Source organism: Chiloscyllium plagiosum, unplaced genomic scaffold, assembly GCF_037043375.1.
Source record: "Chiloscyllium plagiosum isolate Xiang-an unplaced genomic scaffold, Cpla_swu_hap1 HiC_scaffold_19, whole genome shotgun sequence".
Classification (NCBI taxonomy): Eukaryota; Metazoa; Chordata; class Chondrichthyes; order Orectolobiformes; family Hemiscylliidae; genus Chiloscyllium; species Chiloscyllium plagiosum.
Window position 1 is genome coordinate 15,771,927 of NW_028270157.1, and position 6,000 is coordinate 15,777,926.

Below are 6,000 nucleotides of genomic sequence, written 5' to 3' on the forward strand. Positions count from 1 at the left end.
CAAAGAATTGCGGATGCTGGAGATCTGAAGCACATAAAAACAGAAATTGCTGGAGAAACACAGCAGGCCTGGCAGTATCTGTGCAGAGAAAACAGAGTTAATGTTTTAAGTCAAGTGACTTCTTCAGAACTAACAGTAGCTGGGAAAAGGTGATATTTGTGCTGATGTTGGCGATGGGGAGGGAAAGAGTAAGTGGATAGTTGGTGATGGAGCCTTATGATCATAAACTGCCATTTCTGCTTCCTCCAGTAGGATGCCACTACCAGACATATATCCCACTTCCCTTCCTTAATAGCATTCCTTAGGGACCGAGTAGTTTTTATCTTCTGCTTCAGGTTTTTTTTTAACCAGCAGTGTTAGACAAATGTCAGAAATTGCAGACATTGCAAAATTTTGGCAAAGTCCATATTTGTGATGATCAAAAAGTCGGTTACACAAGTGACGAGATTTGCAAAATTCTACATTAATAAATTAACTACACAAACTTGATTGAGTTTTTTGAAGAAGTAACAAAGAAGATTGATGAGGGCAGAGCAGTAGATGTGATCTATGACTTCAGTAAGGCGTTCGACAAGGTTTCCCATGGGAGACTGATTAGCAAGGTTAGATCTCATGGAATACAGGGAGAACTAGCCATTTGGATACAGAACTGGCTCAAAGGTAGAAGACAGATGGTGGTGGTGGAGGGTTGTTTTTCAAACTGGAGGCCTGTGACCAGTGGAGTGCCACAAGGATCGGTGCTGGGTCCTCTACTTTTTGTCATTTATGTAAATGATTTGGATGCGAGCACAAGAGGTACAGTTAGTAAGTTTGCAGATGGAGGTGTAGTGGACAGCGAAGAGAGTTACCTCAGATTACAACAGGATCTGGACCAGATGGGCCAATGGGCTGAGAAGTGGCAAATAGAGTTTAATTCAGATAAATGCGAGGTGCTGCATTTTGGGAAAGCAAATCTTTGCAGGACTTACACACTTAATGGTAAGGTGTGGGCGGCATGGTGTCACAGTGGTTAGCACTGCTGCCTCACAGCGCCAGAGACCCGGGTTCAATACCCGCCTCAGGCGACTGACTGTGTGAAGTTTGCACGTTCTCCCCGTGTCTGCGTGGGTTTCCTCCGGGTGCTCCAGTTTCCTCCCACAGTCCAAAGATGTGCAGGTTAGGTGAATTGGCCATGCTAAATTGCCCGTAGTGTTAGGTAAGGGGTAAATGTAGGGGTATGGGTGGGTTGCGCTTCGGCGGGGCGGATCTAATCTAAATCTAAAATGTAGTGGACAGCGAAGAGAGTTACCTCAGATTAAAACAGGATCTGGACCAGATGGGCCAATGGGCTGAGAAGTGGCAAATAGAGTTTAATTCAGATAAATGCGAGGTGCTGCATTTTGTGAAAGCAAATCTTGGCAGGACTTACACACTTAATGGTAAGGTCCTAGGGAGTGTTGCTGAACAAAGAGACCTTGGAGTGCCGGTTCATAGCTCCTTAAAAGTGGAGTCGCAGGTAGATAGGATAGTGAAGAAGGTGTTTGGTATGCTTTCTTTTATTGGTCAGAGTATTGAGTACAGGAGTTGGGAGGTCATGTTGCGGCTGTACAAGACATTGGTTAGGCCACTGTTGGAATATTGCGTGCAATTCTGGTCTCCTTCCTATCAGAAAGATGTTGTGAAACTTGAAAGGGTTCAGAAAAGATTTCCAAGAATGTTGCCAGAGTTGGAGGATTTGAGCTATAGGGAGAGGCTGAACAGGCTGGGGCTGTTTTCCCTGTAGTGTCGGAGGCTGAGGGGTGACCTTATAGAGGTTTACAAAATTATGAGGGACATGGATAGGATAAATGGACAAAGTCTTTTCACTGGGATGGGGGAGCCCAGAACTAGAGGGCAAAGGTTTAGGGTGAGAGGGGAAAGATATAAAAGAGTCCTAAGGGGCAACTTTTTCACGCAGAGGGTGGTATGTGTATAGAATGAGCTGCCAGAGGATGTGGTGGAGGCTGGTACAATTGCAACATGTAAGAGGCATTTGGATGGGTATAGAATAGGAAGGGTTTGGAGGGATATGGGCCGGGTGCTGGCAGGTGAGACTAGATTGGGTTGGGATATCTGGTCGGCATGGACAGGTTGGACCGAAGGGTCTGTTTCCATGCTGTACATCTCTATGACTCTACAAGAAAAATTGCATTTCTTTCGCAAAGTTCATGTATTTGCCAGTGCACCTTCCCCTTCTTTAAAATAATGTCATTGAATTCTTGGCATCTTCCTTAAGGAGAAGACAGGGCATCTGTTTAACAAATTCATCAGAATTGTTGGCAACTCTGATAATACTCCCTTATATGATCCTGGAGTGCATGCTTGATTTTTGAAAAGAGAGAGGTGAAGACATTTGGAAAAGGAATTCGAGAACCTAGGTTCTACATGCATGAGTTCCAACGATGGGGTGAGATAAATGCAGAAAGATGCTCCCCACAAGGAGCAGAGAAAGTTGAAAAGATCACGTTGGGCTGTTTAAAATAATAAAAGATTTTGCTAGAATATGTGACTCGAAACTGGTTCCAGTGATTGAACAGTCAACACCAAAAGGCACAAATCATCTGGAAGTATGCGTGGAGACAGGTTTAACTGAGGCATTTAAGAGGGTACTAAATGATTATTTGAATAGAAATAGTGTGTAGTGTTATAGGGGAAAGGCAGGAGATTGGTACTAAATTAAAATGTTTAGTTGGAGAGCTGGTGCAGATGTGATGGGCAGAAGGATCTACTTCTGCACTGTAACAGTTTGATATTTCTGTGACTGTTAACAATGAGTGGTTGTGATTTGGAATGCCCTGCCTAAAAGAGGAATGGAAACAATCAAACAAAGTCTCTAAAAGAAAATAGATAAACAGAAAGGAAGAAAATATGGCAGAAAAAATGCTGGATGCAGGAAGTCTCAAGTAAAACTTGAAAATGCTTGAAAAGTTCATAAAGTGCAGCATCTGCCAAAATGATGTTTGCAAATTAGATAAATGCTTTCATGAAAATAAACTGCAGGGATATTGGGTAAGTACGAGAAAGTGAGGCAAAGTGGATTGCTCTCAAAATGAAGTGAACACAAAGGTTGATGGGCTGCATAGTGTCTCTGCTGTAATATTCTGTCTTTGACTCGTTAGACTGTTCTGGTGATAATAACCCAGGACAGGACATTATGAGAGCTCCCCTGTTCTTCTTCTGATAATGGTGAAAAGTTATCTACATCCACCTGGGCAAGTTGGAAGGCTTTTAGATTAAGCAACTCCTTCCAGGCTGCACTGTCATGTCAACTTGCATTAGGTGATTTTATGGCTGGAGGGGGCCTGAACTCACAGCCTCCTGGCTCTAGAGATGAGAGCTCCCACTGAGCCATCTCTTGAATTTGGAAAACCAAACAGAAAATCTGGTCATGCATAACATAGCCATGCATCCTTGTAATGAGCTGTAGGCTAAGCAGTTTTGAAAGTGGAACTTTTACAGAAATCTACACTTGCTAATTTGGATGAGGGTAAAATATGAATGTAAAGTGTTAATTGTAGGGAATCTAACAATAATTATTTTTGAACTGTATGGGATAGCATGCTGCCCCTGGGCAAAGATTGACTATCAGGAGTTAACAGCAGCAGCATAAGACTAAGTGCCATAGCAAAGTAACTGCAAAGAGCTTTCCCCAGAGTCCTGCTAATGTGATTACTCTTTCAAGTCATGCATCTGGTCCACGTAGCTAATTGATGGGTAAATATTTCCTATTACTGACACTTATCTGTTTCCAATCTCCAAGTTTCAAATCTCTAAACAGTTTTACATTTGCAGGAAACCAAACATTCCTCACTCTCTGTTTGGTTATTCCATCAGTCATTGAGCCACACACATGGTTCTAAGCATTCCAGTCTTTCAATGGCATATTGCTTTATCTTAGAGAATAAACCCATCTGTTTCTCTATTCAGTCTTCACTTCAGAAGCAATCTGCACAAAGTAATTGTGAATAATTTGCAGACAGTTGGAAAATTCTCCACTGCTGCTTCCTCTTGAGACTTGTTTCAAGTGCATGTGACTGCAGTAATTCGTCTGTAAGCATGCATTCAACGTGCTAACATGTTTTTGAATCAGAATCAGGAGGTTGTGAGTTCATATCCCACTCCAGAAATTTGAAATCAAAGATCTAGGCTGACGCGACAATGCAGTACTGAGGGAGTACTGCACTGTTGGAGGGGCCACATTTTGGAAAAAGTGTTAAACCTCAACAGCACTTTCAGATGGAGATTAAAGATCCTCTGCCACTATTCAGTAGCAGAGTAGTGGAATTATCCCAGGTGTCTTACTTAAAGCAATTCGCTCAGTTGGCTGTATGGTTGGTTTGTTATGCAGAGTGATGCCAACAGCATGGGTTCAGTGCAGAGTTTACTCTGAAACCCTCTCCTCCTCAACCTCTTCCCTTGTTTGGGTATAGTGATCCTCAGGTTAAACCACCATCTGTGTCACTCTCTAATGAAAGAGTACCCTATATCCAGTAGGACTACTGTGACTTCACTATCCTAAAACTAAAAGGACAAAAATAAGTTCTTGAATTATTACCGCATTGATATTTATGAGAACTTGCTGTGCAAATTGATTGCTGCACTTCTGACACTATAACCGTGACCATCCTTGGAAGTATTTAACTGGCCGTAATACACTTTGGAATGTTTTGATGTTGCGAATGGTACTCTTTGAATGCAAGTTCTTTCTGTCTTTTTTAATAATTTAACCAACAACTGAGCAGTTCCTTTGAAAGCTGACCACTAAAATGACCTTTCAAATGAAAACATGGTGTTTATTGTAACCCCTCATTCACTGCATTCAAAGAATATGGAGCATCAATGAACAAATGATCTGCTACCTTACATTGCCAATCAGAGCAGTCTTAGAGACTGCAATGTTTTAATCCTGTGTGTAGAGCTATGGTGATAGTGGTTGGAACACCAGCTGCTAATGATGATATGTTTAACAACACCACCTGCTAACCAAATCTTCTGGCCTGTATATCTCAACAGTGCAGCACCCAATTCCCTGATAACACCATACCCTCATCCTCCCCCAGCAAATGTGAATGGCAAGCATTCCATTTGTAACATGAGTTGGAGGAAATCCCAGGATCTGGAAGCATTTTATGATCCTATAAAAATGTCTTGTCCTCTTGAAAATAATATTTTAAATCATAGAATTGCAGTTTTTAAGCATAGGCTAATTGTATTCATTTGGTTGCCAATGTTTTTGCTATAGTAACTGGAGATCAAGAAAGGGCATTCAGTGCATTGCCGATGTGCTGGGAGACATGGCAGTGTGGCGGTCATGTTGCTGGACTAATAATCCTAAAGCCCAGTCTAATTCTCAGGGGCAAGAGGTAAATTCAATGAACAGATCCAGAATTGAAGGCTAGCATTGCAAACCATAGCCATTAAATTATCATTTATTTTCGTAACAACCCGTCTTGTTTACTAATGTTCTCTAGAGGAAGGAAATCTGCACTAATTACCCAATTTGGCCTTGATGTGCCTCCAAACTCTCAACATTGTGATTGACTCTGAACTGCTCTTGGGATTAGCAAAAAATCCTGCCCTGCCAGCAATGCCCAAAACCCACTAAATGAAAGAAGGAAAAACTTAGATAAATGTGAAGTGCTGCATTTTGGAAAGGCAAATCAGGGCAGGACTTATAGACTTAATGGTAAGGTCCTAGGGAAAGTTGCTGAACAGAAAAACCTTGGAGTGCAGGTTCATATTTCCTAGAAAGTGGAGTCACAGATAGACTGGGTAGTGAAGAAGGCATTTGGTATGCTTGCCTTTATTGGTAGGTGCATTGGGCATAGCAGTTGGAAGGTCATGTTGCAGCTTTACAGGACATTGGTTAGACCACTTTTGGAATACTGTGTTCAGTTCTGGTCTCTCTGCTGTTCACAGGATGTTGTGAAACTTGAAAGGGTTCAGAAAATATATACTAGGATGTTGCAAGCGTTGGAGTAT